General features: G+C 45.2%; 1 protein-coding gene across 3 annotated transcripts in view; it reads left to right on the forward strand.

Moving 5' to 3' along the window:
* Positions 1–13,652: 13,652 nt before the first annotated feature.
* Positions 13,653–16,425, forward strand: part of Trpm8 (transient receptor potential cation channel, subfamily M, member 8) — an 82,119-nt gene continuing 79,346 nt past the window's right edge. For 2 of the 3 annotated variants that reach the window (XM_006529226.2, XM_017319118.2), the window contains exon 1: positions 13,654–13,709. The gene's annotated coding sequence lies outside the window, so the exon portion shown is untranslated. Of the gene's footprint in view, positions 13,710–14,727; positions 14,821–16,425 lie in introns of all 3 variants that reach the window. The other variant, NM_134252.4, reaches the window with a different exon arrangement.

Genomic DNA, 16,425 nt, shown 5'->3' on the forward strand with positions numbered 1-16,425 from the left:
TCTTGCAAGAGGAGTCGGTTCCCAGAACCCACATGATAGCTCAAAATTGTCTCTAACTCCAGTTCTAGGGGATCCAATGCTTTCTTGGCCTCCTGGGACATTGTATGCACACACAAGCAGGTACTCACATATACACATAAAATGAAAATAAATGTTAGTTTAAAAAAAAAAGATATCTGGGAGGTGAGTCAGAGAATCAAAAGCTCAAGGGTATCCTTGGCTTAGTGAGTTCCACGACAGCCTGGGATCCATGAGGCTCTCTCTTATTTTGGGGTTGGGGAGGTTGAAACACAATTTCACTGCGTAGACCAGGCTGTCCTGGAACTCACTTTGTAGACCAGGCTGCCCTCCAACTCACAGAGATCCACTTGCCTCCGCCTTCCAAGTGCTGGGATTAAAAGTGTGTGCTACTAATCCTGGTCATGAGACCTTATCTTAGATTTTTTTTTTAAATGGGCTTTCATTTCAACTGCTGATTTTGTTTTCTTTTTGTGTTAGTCATAGGGGAAAAAAATAATCCAAACAGAAGCTATAGTCTGTCCCTCTAAAGAGCACACTTGGGCACCCAGTGCTAAGTGGTTCTTAGCCTACAGCTTCACAGGACTACATAAATAATTGATATAAATTAATGGCCAATGAAAGAAGCATCCGTGCTAATCTATAATTACTGGAAGCAACCTCATATATTTTTCATGAAAGTGTCATTTCATTGCATTTTTTTTCTCTAAAATTCAGTGTATTTAGAATTTAAATGGCTTTCAATAATTGCTTTCAACTGCTCTCAGTGGCGAGGAGGCTTCCCTGTCCACGTGGGTGGCTGAGAAGCACAGGCTTCCATTGCTGTTCCTTGCTTCTTCTGATTCTGCCTGCCTTTCTGGCCTGCATGAAGCTATCAAAGAGAGTGATGGTAAAGGCCAGGATGCCCCACTGTGACACTTCCCGCCTTGGCCTTGTCACCGCGAGCAGGGTCTCACAGTTCCAACACTTCCGCCATGTGCAAGAGCTCACCGCCACATCCCACATGCAGGCTGGCCTGAGAGCAAGTTCACAGCCCAGCAAAGAGGGATCCACCTGGGCACATGGTTCTACAATGATAGGGGCTCTCTGGGCAAGGGCAGAAGTTCTTCATGCTCTGAGTTCACATTATTAACAGAGCAATCATTCAGAAAAAGAGCAACGAGGGACAAACAAGCAAGGACAACTGAAGGAGCGTCTGAAACCACTACGTGGCTCTTTCTGCTCGGGAAACTGACTGGACACTGAGTGAGGTTTCTGGGGTATCAAGCAAACTGATCCTTTCTATCCAGCTGGAACAGAGACAAGTCATGGCTAGCAAGCCATATAGAGTTATCACTTTGTAGTGTTGCTTCAGTATTCTTACCTGTGACAGAGGCTACCCACTCCTTACCATTGCAGAGCAGTTGTGCTGGGATTGGCAAGAGTTTTGATGAAAAAGAAGATAGAAAATGAAAAGTGAGAAGGAGCTAAGAGAGAGGCAAGGAGAGGGAGAAGGAAGAGGAAGAGGAGAGGAAAAGGGAGAAGAGAAGGTGGAGGGGGGGAGAATCACTGAGAGCCCTCCTGTGTGTCTGTATTTCCAGACTGGGTCTTGTTATGAGTCTAGGTTGTTTGTTTGTTTGTTTTGTTTTGTTTTTTTATTACTTGACCCTAGAAATAAATTCAGTTGCAGACAAGAGTCTCCTGATAAGGGCGGCTTTTGACCTTCAAATGGGGCAAGGAACACCACACCTAAGATAGTGGAAACATGGGCAGGGAGCCAGTTTGCTCAGTTTCCCATCTCATTCTACAGAATGGCCACAGAAGTAGCTCTGGTGGTAGGTATCTGAATAACTCAATCAACATACAGAAACATCAGTGGTTACTAGTCCTGATGTCTCAGGAACCAAGGCAGATGCAGGGTCATCATGCTGGTCACAACCCATCTCTAAAAGCATTGGGTACTGTACTGGCTGGTTTTGTATGTTAATCTGACACAGAGAAAGGAAATTGAGGAAATGCCTCCATGAAATCCAGCTGTAAGGCATTTTCTTAATTAGTGAACAAGGTCAGGAGGGCCCATTGTGGGTGGTGCCATCCCTGGGCTGGTAGTCCTGGGTTCTATAAGAAAGCAAGCTGAGCAAGCCAGGGGAAGCAAGCCAGTAAGTAACATCCCTCCATGGCCTCTGCATCAGCTCCTGTTTCCTGACCTGCTTGAGTTCCAGTCCTGACTTCCTTGGTGGTGAACAGCAATGTGGAAGTGTCAGCTGAATAAACCCTTTCCTCCCCAACTTGCTTCTTGGTCATGATGTTTGTGCAGGAATAGAAACCCTGACTAAGACAGGTACCAGAGGGAAAAATGTTTCATACCTGAGTTCTAGTCTTGGACAGGAACCAACTTTGTATAGAAAAAGTCACAGGAAGACATGGAACATATATGAGCCCAAATGATTTATTCCATCCCTGGGTTAGTGAAAGGGCCAAAAAATAAATTTAAAATATACATGAATTCAGCTATAGGTCCCGTGACCTATACACCACTGTATGTTTCACAGGCTGGAGCTGCTCTGTGCTTGAGTTATTGGCTTATTGATTTTTTTTTAAGTTTCTTCATTTTGTTTTCTTGACAGCATAATATAAATAACTGCTTTGTCTGGATTCCCACCATATTTCTCCTCTTTTCTCAGTTATAACAGTTAGTGGGTCAATTAATCAGGGTCAATAAATTAATTTCACAGTGGTGGTGATGCTCTCAGCTGGCGTCTTCTAAGACTTGTCAGGCAGGAGAGTGTGTGCTGCGCCTGCCCGTGACACACCGAGCTTAGGCTGCTATGAAGTCACCCTTCAGCAAGCCTTGAACTCCAGCCACTCAAAAGGGCTAATAAAATGGAGAAAGGATATGTCTGTTTCCAGTGTCTTTTTCTGTCGCTTTCGTGTGATATTATGAGGTTGTAAACCAATTAAATCTCCACAGAGAGAGGGAAACTGAAGAGGGAGTTAGAATTCGCTGCTTGTGTGAGACTGTATCAGTTTAATGTGTACTATCCAGGAAACAGTACAAACATGGCTTAACGCCACAGGACCCCTCCTCTTCTCGTTGTGTGTTTGTGTGTGCACACACATGTGTGTGGGGTTTGCACACGTACCACAGCACAAATGTGACCAGAGGACAACTTTTGGGAAATGATTCTCCTCTTCCACCTCATTGAGGTGAGGTCTCTTGTTTCTGCTGTGCTGCACACAGCAGGTGTGATGGTTTGGATAAGCTCAGGAAGTGGCACTATTAGAGGGTGTGGCCCTGCCTTGTTGGAGTAGGTGTGTCAATGTGGGTGTGGGCTTTAAGACCCTTCTGCTAGCAGCTGTAGATGAGGATATTGTAGAACTCTCAGCATCTCCTGCACCATGCCTGCCTGGCTACTGCCATGTTCCTGCCTTGATGACAATGGACTGAACCTCTGAACTTGTAAGCCAGCCCCAATTAAATGTTGTCCTTTATAAGACTTGCCTTGGTCATGGTGTCTGTTCACAGCAGTAAAACCCTAACTAAGACAGCAGGTAAGTTGGACCATGAGCCTCCAGGAGATTCCTTGGTCTCTACTTCCCATTTTGCTGTAGGAGAACCAGATGCATGCCGCTTGCCAAATCCTGCTCTCTCATGTGATCTCTGAGGAACAAACTCAGGCTGTCAGGATTGTGGGGCAGGCGCTCCCCCCCCCCAAGTCTCATTTTTCATCTCCATTTTTTCTTCTCTTGTTATTTTGTTATTGTTTTCTGCACACTAAATTTAGTCCAGGTTCTATTTTATGTACTTAAAATACAATGGAAAATACAAGGGACCAATTCCTATCCCCAAGCTAGCTTGATTTTGGAATGTGACAGAAAATTAACTAACATTAAAAACAGCAACAACAACACAAAACAAAAAAAAAAGAACATCATAGGTGAATATAATTGGGAGCTACCTTATTCTTTGGACCGTATAACAGTCTGCCTATAATATGTCTATTTGTGATTAAACACTCCTTCTCAAAAAGCAGAGCCTTATTTTTGAAATTCCCACAAATCCAGTATCATCTGATGGGTTCAGTTGCCTTCTGATTGTGCATCTGTGAAATGAAGGAAGAAGAGAAGATGGAGGGAAGGGGAAGGAGGGAAGGAAGGAAGGAAGGAAGGAAGGAAGGAAGGGAGGGAGGGAGGGAGGGAGGGAGGGAGGGAGGGAGGGAGGGAGGGAGGGAGGGAGGGAGGGAAGAAGCAAGGGAGGGAGAGAAGGAAAGAGGGTGGGGAGAGGAGGAAGGAGAAAGGGGTGGAAGGAAAGGAATGAAGAAAAGAAGGAAAGGAAGGAAAGAGAGAGGGATGGGAGACAGAAAGGAAGAAAGGAAGGAAAGAAGGAAGAAAAAGGCAAAATTAAGAGGGGAAAAGACTTCTTGCCACTAGTGTGGTCCTGTCAGTCTCTTCTTCTTGGTATCTAGAGCCAAAAGAGGGATTTTCATGTTGCATTTATGAGCTTTGGGAGTCCTAGAAGTGGTCTTCAGTGACAACACCCTTAAAGAGCATACATACTGCATCTCCGGGTGGAGGAGGGCACGACACTCATATCAACTGGGCTCGGCAAGCTCAAGATGGGAGCTAGAGACCAAGGAATCACCTGGCTGTTTGTGGTCCAACTTGCCCGTACGTAGTATGCAGTGTGGCAGAAACAAGAGACCCAACTTCAACAAGGTTCAGACCCTGCCCTGGCCCATAACTTTTTGTTAATTTCATCATTCCTACAAATAAATAAATAAATAAATAAATAAATAAATAAATAAATAAATAAATAAAAGGCTTGCCTCCTGGGGGATGCTGTGGACTTTTAGAAGGTGTGGCTTTAAGGAAAGTCCTTAGGACACTGGGGACACGCCCTCAAAAGGTTTCTTCCCCTCCTGTTTTATAGCTCTGGATGTGTCAGCATGCTCAGGTGGCATGGCCACTTACGGTCCTCACCAGACTCCAAAATGATGAGGCCAGTTGACCCCAGCCTTGGCCTCCCCATTTGTGGGTTTATTTTGTTCTTCTTCAGAAGGAGATGGTAGCATTCCCTCCTTCCCCAAACCATAACACAACTGACTCCATGATGGTAGTACTAATTAGGCCAGGAAACTCAGTGCTTAGACAGCACCACCTGCCAAAACTAAAACAAAGACCTAATTTATCAATGTCATAGTTCTGGGGACATCTTTAAATGCACTAACCTTACTTTTGGTCATCTACAGTTGTGATTCTAGCTAACTATTCCTGCTGATTGAAGTATGTCAACTCAGAAAACGGATTTTGTACATAAAGGCTTATAAGTGAGTAAGGCTTACACTGAGAAAGGCTCAGTGCTATACTAGAACCCCAAACATCCAGTGTGGCTGCTGGCTGGCTAATAAAGACTTTCTGTTGGCTTAAACCCATGTATGCCCTAGTCTTCTCTGGTGGACACCCCACAAGAAGAGACTGCTCCAGGCCCCCTGCTGTAGCAATGACAAACAGAATCTTGCAGGTAACAAAACACTTTGAAATTATACCATATCTCATAATCATGAGATCCATTCAATAAAAGCATCTTGTCTTATAAGTAAGTCTGCCAGACGCACCACAGGATGTGGCTATTGAGGTGATTAGATTTAGAATCAAGTAAGGGACAGGCATTTAGATGTCCTGTAACACCGTTTTCAAGAAGGATTGATGGAGGAGGATGAGCCTCATCCAAGGTGGTGACACCTTCAAGCAGTAGCCCAGATACAACTCCAAGTTCTGCCTTGCTTGCCTGACTTCATTTCTTGCTGATGTGTGCACCTACTCTGTCACAGGAGAGTGCACATCACATGAGAGTTTGTGTTTGAAAGCTTATTAAAAATAGGAATTTATGGATCTGGGGAGATGGCTCAGTTGGTAAAGTGCTTGCTGAGCAAGCATGAAGACTTGAGTTCAATCCCTGCCACCCATCTAAAAATCCAGAACTCACAATCCCAGAGCTGGGGAGGCAGAGACAGGGAGGATCCTGAGACTCTTTCTCCAGTCAGCTTAACCTAACCAGGAGGCTCCAGGTGTCAAAAAACCAAACCAAACCAAACCAAAAAACCAAGCAAGCAAAAACCAGTAAGGACAGCTGACCTCTGCCCTACACAAATGCTCACACACACATGCAGATGTACATACTGATATACATTATATATAACCTATACATACTTAATAATAAAATCTATCTGAATTTTTGGATGAGATGTCTCACCCAAAGAGACCGGTATCTTAAAACTGGTATCTACTCCTCACTAATATAACTTGATTTTGCTGTGCAGGCTTCCTTGTGTGGAAGCTTGCAGCCCCTAGCTCAGCCCTTAGAGCAGCTAGTGCCTGAGTCGGGGCAAGGCTACAGGGGCTAGCATACTATGACAGCATCCCATCCCCTCTCTTGTTGGAAAATGTCTTTCCCATCAGGTTACTTTTGGGGCAAATATTTAATTCCCATCTGCAATGGCCTGGCTATTTTCATCTCTGACATTCGAACCCTTCTGCCCTCGGGGCCCTCTGTGGGATGGCAATGCTACTAATGACCCTAATTGTGCATGGCTACCCTCCTCTCTCCATTACCTCCATCACCCTTGGCCACCATGCTTTTAAGGGAGGGTGCCTCATCCCTGGTCAGAAGCCCAGCAAGGGCTCTGAGAAGCCACATGGGCCTGGAGTATGTTTTCTTTGCTGTGCTGTTACCACATAAGAGTGGTCAGGAATCACTCAGAGCTCTTTCTCTGATCTCAAAGTTTCAGTAATTTGGATAAAAGGGAAGAAATGGGTTCTTATTAGAGCCCTTTAGAGCCCAGAGCTCTAAAATGGGACAGGGCAAGGTCAGATAGGCCAAAATGAAGGCCGTGTGAATTTTTAATACTTTCTGTCTCGCTCAGGCACTAAAGCACACACGGAGGCAAGGGAATGCATTCCTCAAAAGCCTACACCCCCACCTCTTCTCAGCCTTGCTGAAGACAGGCTATTTGAAGGCACACATTCAACAATACAGTTTACATTAAGTATTGGAGGCCTTTTGAAGTGATTTACTTTAAGTTTCATGAACTCTTTTTAAAGACTCCATCCAACCAACCAACCATCCATTCATCTATTCATCCATCCTTCTACCTATTCATCCATCCATCTATCCATCTACCCATCCATCCATTCATTTACCTTTTGAGACAGGGTCTCAATATATAGCCCACATTGGCCTTAAACTGGAGATCCTAATTGCTGAGATTTAAGGGGTGTCCTACCACGCTTGGCTCATTTTGCTTGTTTGTTGGTTAGTTGGATTTTAAGACCCAGGCTGGCTTTGAACTCACTATGGTCCTGCCTCAGCCACCCAATGCTGGGGTTATAGGTCTGTGCCACCAAACTTGGCTCTGTAGCATTACTGACATCAATGGCTTGGGTTCATAAACCCTTCTGACAGTTATTGGTCTTCAGGTGCTGTTGCTGGAGTGTTTGGTCCTTGGGTATTGTGTCTTCATCTCTGTGGCATGGGGGGTAGACACTATGATTTCATTGTCAGCGTGACATCTGAGGCAGAGCCTTGCAGGTGATGTGCATGACAAACTGAGCAAGGTGCTGCATGCCTGTAGTCACAGCAGTGCAGTGGCAGAGACAATAGGTTTGGCCAGGACTAAGACTAGGCTGTGCTGACTCTCCCGCTTACTCCCCTCCTAGAATGGGAAGTTGTCTCTGGATGCCTCTCTCCTTGTCAAAACCTCGCGGGGAAGACCTGGGTTTCTGGAAAGGGCAAGGCCCTGACCTATGTGGACCTGCATCCTCACACAGGGTCAAAAGGGTCACAAGAGCATAGACCCTGTGTGGCCTCAACATGAAGGTAGACTTTCTGCACAGTCATCAAAGGTATCTTCCCTTTAAACATCTTTCATGGAACAAACTCATCCAGAGAGGAATTGCTTTGTGATACTTTGTACCAACTCCATGGGAAAAGAGCTGGGCTCAGTGCCTGAGAGAGCAGAGGGCCTCCAGCAGGCATGGGGATGACAGGGTTGGAGAAGGAGCAGTCTGGGAAGATGGAAGGGAGACCCAGCAAGTGCCTGGCCCTCCTGCTGGTTTTCCAGCTTCTTTATGCAAGAGGGGAGCACATCATAGGGTTATATGCATCCAAGCAACTTGCCAAAACAGTGGGGAAGGCATGGGGGCGGAGCGCAGTTTGTGGGGGTGGGCCTGTGCCAGTGCCTGCTTACATTGTGTGGGCTAGGAAGCAGAGTGCCGGAATTAGGGGCTGGGCTCTAGATCTCAGTCTAACCTCTAATAAGCTACATCTCCCCACCTCTGGGTAGCTCCATCGCCTTCAATCTTGCACCAATGGCTGGGGACAAGTGCTTGGAACATGAGCCTATGCGTGTGGAGATGAATTTCCAAAGCAATCCATAACATAGAGAGTTTGCCACCCAGGACATTTTCAATACACGGCGGTATCAAGTGCCTTAGAGATGTGACTGTCAGCCACTTCCAGTTCACCCAGTTCTGACAAGAGTTCTCATGGAACAAACATCCAGAAATCAGAGATAGAACAGCCGGTGTCTAGGGATTTTACAGAGAACACACGAGTGCCTGTGTTTATCTTAGCAGGGAGAAGGATCTATGGAGGAGCCACCAAGGCTGACACTATTTCTCACCTGTGAAGCCTGCTTGGTGGATGGAGCTGGATGGCTTTGCTTATGGCTGCCCTCTCCTGGTATTGAGAGATAGTGCAACCACCTAGCATTACAAATCAAAGTCTTTGTCTAATAGGATGAATGGGGGCATTTTGTTGAGTCTTGAGTAAAACCTTTTGCCTGCACATCCAAACTCATACCTCTCTACCTGTATTTTTACTTTTATTGGCCTCATCTTTTAAATTTTATTTTTCTTTTGTGTGAGTGCTTGCATATGTGCATGTGTGTGTGTGTGTGTGTGTATGTACGTGTGTGTGTGTGTGTGTGTGCTTGGGTGTATGTGTGTGTCCTTGTGCGTTCATGTGTGTGCAGGTGTATGTGAGTCTATGGTGTGCACTCACACGGAGGCCAGGGGTCAACCTCAGGTCTTTTCCTAAAGAGCTGCTTACCTTGCGTTCTTTCTAACTTGAGTTGGTTCTTCGATGAGTTTATACAGGTCTATAGTGCATTCTGGTTGCCTTCCTCCCAGCTCTCTCTTATCCTCTGCCTCCCGCCTTCACATGTTCCTTTTCAGATTCATGATTGTTGTTCTTATTGTCCGACCCACTGGTTTAATGGAGGCCATCTGTGTAACCATTGTATTGAGATCTATTGGAGCTTGGTTGGGGGAGTCACCAGTGTGAGCATAACTGAAGGTAATGACTCCCACTTTCCTTGGATCTATTCATTTAATCCAGCAGCCCCCGAGGCCCTCTCCCATCTTTGTCTGGCTACCGATGGGCTCTTTCTTGTGCAGGCATCTGTGTTTGTTGAGAATCCATGATTGCAAGTGACCGTGTCGTATCCGGGAGACAGCATTCTGCAGTCTGCTCTCTTCGCTCCTGCTCTTAGGGTCTCTATGCCCTCTCGTACGCAGAGCTCCCTAAGCCTTGTGAAGGATGGTGGAGGTATCTTGTTTAGGGCTAAGCATTTGAGCCACCACTTATTTGCCACATCTGACACAGCTATAAGACTTTGCTTTTGTCTCATTTCACTGTTGCCAGGGGCCATGGGGGCCAGGTTCTCAGGACTATGCACCACCGTGTTTTTTTTTTTAAGACAAGATCTCTCTGTTGCCGAAGCTCACAGACTAGGGTAGGCTGGTTGTCCAGTGGGCCTCATTTATTCCCACCTGCCTATCAGTGAGGTTATACATGCTACAGTGCCTGGCTTTTGTGTGGGTTCTGGGGATCTATCAATTGGATCTTGAAAGCATGTAGGTTGATGGAGCCATCTCTCCCACTCTCTTGCTCACTTCTAGATGATTCTAGATGGCTTTCAGGCCATGTTAATGATATTTAAATAGAACTTGGCTGGGCCAGATCATGGTTTATTGGTTTTGATGACAAGATGTTTGGATGAACAATGAAAACTTATGAGTTAAAGTGACTACCTTGACTTTAGTTACCAAAAAATCAACGAGGAAGTCCCTCCTGGCTTCACTGTCCTTATCTGGAGACTTAAACATTTCCTTGGCCCCTGATGCTTCTCTCTGCACTTTTAGGTGAAGCTACTCTGCTGGGAGAACCTAGGAGGCAGTGAAGCCTCATACCTCAGCATCCATGAGACTTCTTCGCTTTTCTTGGGCATCTATGGTGGTAATATGGAGGTAATATCTATGGAGGTAATTTCTTTCCTCTTGGTTTTGGAGACTGGCAACTTGAGGTCAAGGTGGTAGGGTAGTACCGCTGAGATACCTTCCTGTGGCTTGTGGATGGGAATCTTCTTTGTGGATCTTGGCAGGATTATTCTGTGTGTTTCAATGAAGGTTATTATTATTTTTTTTTTTTGATCAAAACTCAGTCTAACTGGGTGTGGTGGCGCACGCCTTTAATCCCAGCACTAGGGAGGCAGAGGCAGGCAGATTTCTGAGTTCAAGGCCAGCCTGGTCTACAAAGTGAGTTCCAGGACAGCCAGGGCTATACAGAGAAACCCTGTCTCGAAAAAACAAAACAAAACAACAACAACAAACAAAACAAAACAAAACAAAAACCTCAGTCTGATAGCTTCATTTTGCCTTTTTCGCTCGTTGCTCTGTGTTGTTGTGATAGGTGCCTGTGTTCATATGGCTATGTGCACGTGGGCATACACATGTGTGTCCATGCATATGAAGGTTAGAGTTTTGCATTGGATGTCTTTCTCCATCACTCAGCACTTTAGTTTTTGAGACCGTCTCCCACTGAACTGGAGTTTATTAGCTTACCAGGTTGGCTGGCCAGGGAGCTCCAGAGATCTGTCTGCCTCTGACTTCCTGGCACAAAGATTACAGATGTGTACTCCTAATCCCAGCTTTTTACGTGGCTGCTGGGGATCCAAATTCATGTCCTCAGGATGTTTGCGTTGCTAGCACTTTACCAACTGATCCTTAGCCTTTTAACCATCCCTTTAAAGATCATATTTCCAAGTAGGCTCATACTTGGTGGGTGCAAAGAGTCCATTCTTCAATGTAATATGTTAGAAGGACATAGTTCAGATCATAACAGAGACTATATACCACATTTTGGAGGAGATGGCAAGGTTGAGCCATGCTTGCAGGAAGCCTAAAGCAGCTTGTAGTCCTAGAATGTAGGTCTCTCTCCAGGGTCTGAGATCCTTCAAGGAAGACATCTGCCCAAGGGTTTCTTGTCCCTCAGAGTCAACTCTCATCCGACCCATGATGCTCAGCATCACAGATGTGTTGCCTTGCCTCTCTCACTCTCAGTAAGGACCAACACATGGCCACTGTCACAGCACATCCACGTCTCCTACCCGGCGTTCAAAGTCTGCTCAGGCTCCGAGTCTTCAGTGTCACAAAGCCATCTAGTCTCAGCTCTAGGTTCCCAGCACAGTCCCAGGCAGCAGACTGCAGCAAGTCTTCTGCCCCTACCAGTTTTCTCTCTTGTTACACGTTGAGCCCACAATGAAATTGTACAACTGTGCTGTGACCTGTAGCAGTCACTTGACAGCCCATGGTTTGATTCTACCCTTGGAAATTTAGCTTGAAGTCAAGTCCTTCTAGGTTCCCTCATGACATTCTGGCAGACACAGGCAAGGGAGCTGAAATGGGTTTCCTGGTGTCTTTCCTTTTCTTTGTTCCTGGTCCACTTCAGTTTGCTTGATTTTTCTATTAGGTTTTGTATTTGGATTCCTTGCTTCCTCTGAAGATTCTCGTTGCCTCCCGTGCAGATCAAGGGAAGAGAAGCCTGGATTTTTCTGGCTCCATTTAGAGGTACAGGTGCAAGAGTGTGGGGTAGGAAAGGAGATCATGGGGTGTGGGATGCTGCAGTCCTAGATCCATTGTTAAGGGTGATCATGAGAGTCCTCTGATTCCCTGCCTGACTTTTTTCTTCTCTCACAGGCTTCCTCGCTTACAGGAAGAGGCCTTTGTCCCCCTTTCCATGCACCCTCCTGTCCCCACAGCCTTGCTCTTGGCCGTTGTTACAACATTTGTTATCTGACTTATGACTAGGGTGTTTGCACTAGAGACCTCAGGCTGATATCTTTTTTGCCCCTGTTTGCTTGAAGGGTTTTCTTTTTACACTGAAAACACCATCTATGGGAATTGCTACACGAATCCAGCCCTGCTTCCAGACCTTGCTCAGACATCTGTCTCTACAGAAGTCTTTCTTGATTTGCATTCTGCCTAATCTGAACTCCGTTGTGCTTATATTTCTCATGCCATCATCTTTATGTGTGCTTAGGTATGCATGTGGAGGCCAGAGGTTGATGCTTCTCAATTTCTCTGTACTTTATTTTATGATTATATATGCATATATGTGTCATGTCCACCTAGGTGCCTGCTAAGGCCAGAAAATGGAGTTAGAGCCCTGGGAGCTTGAGTTACAGGTGCTTGTGAGCTGCCTGATATGGGTCTTGGGAACTGACTTCTCGTTCTATGGAAGAGCAGCCAGCACTGTTAACCGCTGAGCCATCTCTCTAGCCCTACTCACCTTATTTTTTGAGATAGAGTCTCAGTGAACCTGGATCTTTACTGATTCAATTTGGCTAGATTGTCAGTAAGGTCCAAGGATTTTCCTGTTTCTTCCTCCCTAATGCTGGGATAGACACACACACACACACACACACACACACACACACACACACACACACACACCTGGCTTCTATGTGGCTGCTGGGGATCCAAGGCAAGCCCTTCTGCTTTCTTCAAGCAATGGATTGACTGAGCTATCTTTTCAGCCCATGTTATCAAATTTGAAATTACTCCCCCCTCTGTCTACATGTTGATAGCTTACACTCCACATGTGATCATAAACTGGAGACAGTAGCCAATACTTGAAGACCCCCAGTTAGGACAAAGAAATCATGTTGGTGGTGTGATTTAAAGCTGAAATCTATCCACTGGCCATTTGACCATCTCTTCTCACATCTTCTCTTCTTTTCTGGCCTAGACACAAAGGCAGTAAAGGGGACTTAGGTGGAAGTACCTGTAAATTTGCAAAGCTGGTCCACCTCAGCTTCAGGGACACACTCCTAAGCCCTGTGTAGGCAGCTCAGTGAACGAAAGATAGAGTTGGGAAATCTACAAATATGCAAAAGAGCAATGCTGGTTAAATCACTTCCATTTAAGAGTGTTTTTCTAATCGTAATTAAGGATTTTAATTCTTTAATTAATTTCACCATTTTTCATGATGAGCATTTCCCATCTCATTTGTGGTTTTTAAAATGTGCCCCTAACTGTAGAGATTAGGTTTTAGTGTGAATTAATTAATCTATTGGCGAGCAAGGGTGGAAATCAGGGATGCTAACCTTACTGGAATTTAATAATTACAATCTTAGCATTTCTGCATACTTAGGCACTGCATGGCTCTCTATTCAGTTGCTAAAATTGCTCTTGCATGGTGTGACTTTTTCTTTTTTTCTTTCTGTATTCCTTCTCTTCAAAGAAGCTTAGTGCAGGAGGTGGGGCTGGGCTGGGCTGTGTGTGACTATAAAGTCCTCCCTCCTCCAGTGAGCTAAGAGACAAGCAGGCTCTTTGAGGAGAGAGAAGCTCTTGGCTGATTGAGCAGCTCCACGGTATGTTCTCAGCTTTTGCTTTCTCCCCTCTGTAAGTGCTGCCCTTGCTGTGGCTTGTGCAGTTGATGTGATGAATTTGGTACCTCTGATCTGAGCATCATTTTCTGCCAAGATTTGAAACCCTTAGATCCTTTCAAGGGATGTGGGGCAATATGCTGCTTCGCAGATTACCTCTTCTCCGTTTGAGTTGGTTTATAAATGTAGGATTTTCTTCTAGAATTTCTGGGGAATGGTTTTAAAACATGATTGCATGTTCCCTTTCCTGATTGATAGATAGTGGAGTCCTCAAAATAGCTTTTCTAATGACTCCCCTATCTATCGAGACCCTGAATCAAGTAAGTTTTCTTAAGTCAACACTCTGGTGAGATAGAATTAACTCAAAAAGGGATGAAATCAGACAGCAAATTTTCTTTGCTAGCAAAAGGAGAATGGGCTTGTCTTGTCTTTACTTGCCGTGGCTGCCTGGATCTCTCGACTGATTGGAACGGGCATCTCGTGTTATTTAGAAGTCAATGAGAAAGCAGAGGGGCTGGGAGAATGATTAAAGGTTTCACTTCTAGTTCACTTTAAGGCTCGTGTGGACATTCGTGGTGTCGGGACTACAGAATATCTGGTGCCCTTTGCACGTGCTGTAGCCGTACTAACATGAGCGTTCCGCCTTCTCAGAATCCCGGGAGTGAAGAGAGGGCTGCATCAAGACTGTGACTTTGTAGTTATCATTCTCTAAAGTTTGGGATGAAGCTGTCCTCACCTAGGACTACATTCTTTGTATACTAATTGCTTCTTCTTTTGGCATCTGTGAAAGCAGCAGGTTTTTGGCAAATAGCACTTTTAAACTCTGTCTTTGGCCCATGCTTGTCCATGTCTTACCACTGCTCCTTAGAGCAGGGTCCTGGGGGACCAGTATTTATTATTATTATTATTATTATTATTATTATTGTGGTGGTGGTGGTGGTGGTGGTGATGATGGCAGTGGTGGTGGTTGTTTGTCTTGTTGACACAGAGTTTCTCTATGTAGTCCTGGCTGTCCCGGAGCTTGATACATAGAAAAGACTGACCTCAGATACACAGAGATCCTTCTGCTTCTGTCTCCCAAGTGCTGGGATCACAGGTATGGGCCCTATGCCCATGTGGGCACAATAATCTTAAACTTCCAGAAAATTTGCCATTTTGCTAGTTTTTAACCCACCTGTCAGACTTCTACCCTGTTGCAACTAGGACAACAGGAGAATGTCTTCAACAACAACAGCAACAGCAGCAAAAGTTTTAGTTCTTCTCCATGGTGAGTTACAGATGAGGGTCCAGGTGATCCCCTATAGCCCTGTGCACCTCTACCATGCTATTGCCAGAACAAGGATGGAGAGATGGATGTCTCTGAGTGGTGTCACATGTATTTGAAGTTTCTCAAGTGTCACCCTCCCCATTACAATGAATAATTGATGAGAAGGAAAAGAGGAGCAGGAACAGGATGGGGTTTGGTGCCAGGCTCTCTGGAGCATTTCCAGAGCACAAACCAGAGCCCCCTTCTGCTTGAAAAAGGCAGCATCTTTTTCATTTGTGTTTACTGTAAAGGGACACAACTGTCCATCTTTCTTGAAAATGGCATCTTAGGACTAGTTCAGTTGCTGAGAAAGTTAAGCTAAGAGCCAATCCTGAAGACATGCCAAATACTACTATTGTACAAAGACAATAACATCACTGATTCTCACGTGTGTCTGGTGCAGAGAATGTGAGAATATTCCATTGATAATGATGACTTATAGATTGCAAAAATTATTTATTAGCACTAGTAATAAAGACACAGGGGTGCTGGTGAGGTGGCTCAGTGAGTGAGGTTGACTTCATTCAAGCCTGAGGATGCGATTAATCCCCAGAACCCACATATTAGAAGGAGAGAACCAACTTGTGTAAATTGTCCTCTGATTTCCATATGCAAGCTACCCCTCCCCCTCCCCCCAACTTAAAAAAGGCACAATGGCCAGCCTCTACAAACAAAACATCTCCCTTCCTTCCTTCCTTCCTTCCTTCCTTCCTTCCTTCCTTCCTTCCTTCCTTCCTTCTTCCCCTCCCTCCCTTTCTTTCTTTCTTTCTCTCTTTCTTTTATATTCTTCTCTCATATATTTATTACCCTCAACCACACTTTCTCCTCCCTCCACGCCTCCTAGTTCCTCTTTCCCACCTTTCATTTCTTCCAAATTCACTTTTGCTCTGCTTCCCTTCAGAAAGGAGCTGGCTTGGCAGAGATATAGACCAAACATTGCATAACAAGTTACAATAAGACTAGGCACATACCCTCATATCAAACTGGATGGGGCAAGCCAGTAAGAGATAAAAGGTCCCAGAAGCAGAGAAAAGTGTCAGAGACGGCCCCTGCTTCCACTCTTAGGAGACCTACAAGAACACCAGACTATACAACCACAGCATATATGCAGAGGACCTAGGTCAGACTCATGGCGGCTCCCTCCCTGATTGTCATCAGTCTCTGTGAGCCCCTGTGAGCCCTGGTTAGTTGTTCTTTGGTGGCCTTGACCTCTCTGCCACAAAATAGCTTTCTAATGGTTTACATTTGGTAGTGCATTAACATAGCAGTAAAGACAATCTCTCTCTTCTCAAAGAGATATTGAAGTGGCACAAAGCTACTTACAGTTTCAAGGTTGAAATTTGGAGTAGCCTGGTTGGGTTGGAACCTTTATGTCTTACGTATCAACTGTGGAAC

Source organism: Mus musculus, chromosome 1, assembly GCF_000001635.26.
Source record: "Mus musculus strain C57BL/6J chromosome 1, GRCm38.p6 C57BL/6J".
Lineage (NCBI taxonomy): Eukaryota > Metazoa > Chordata > Mammalia > Rodentia > Muridae > Mus > Mus musculus.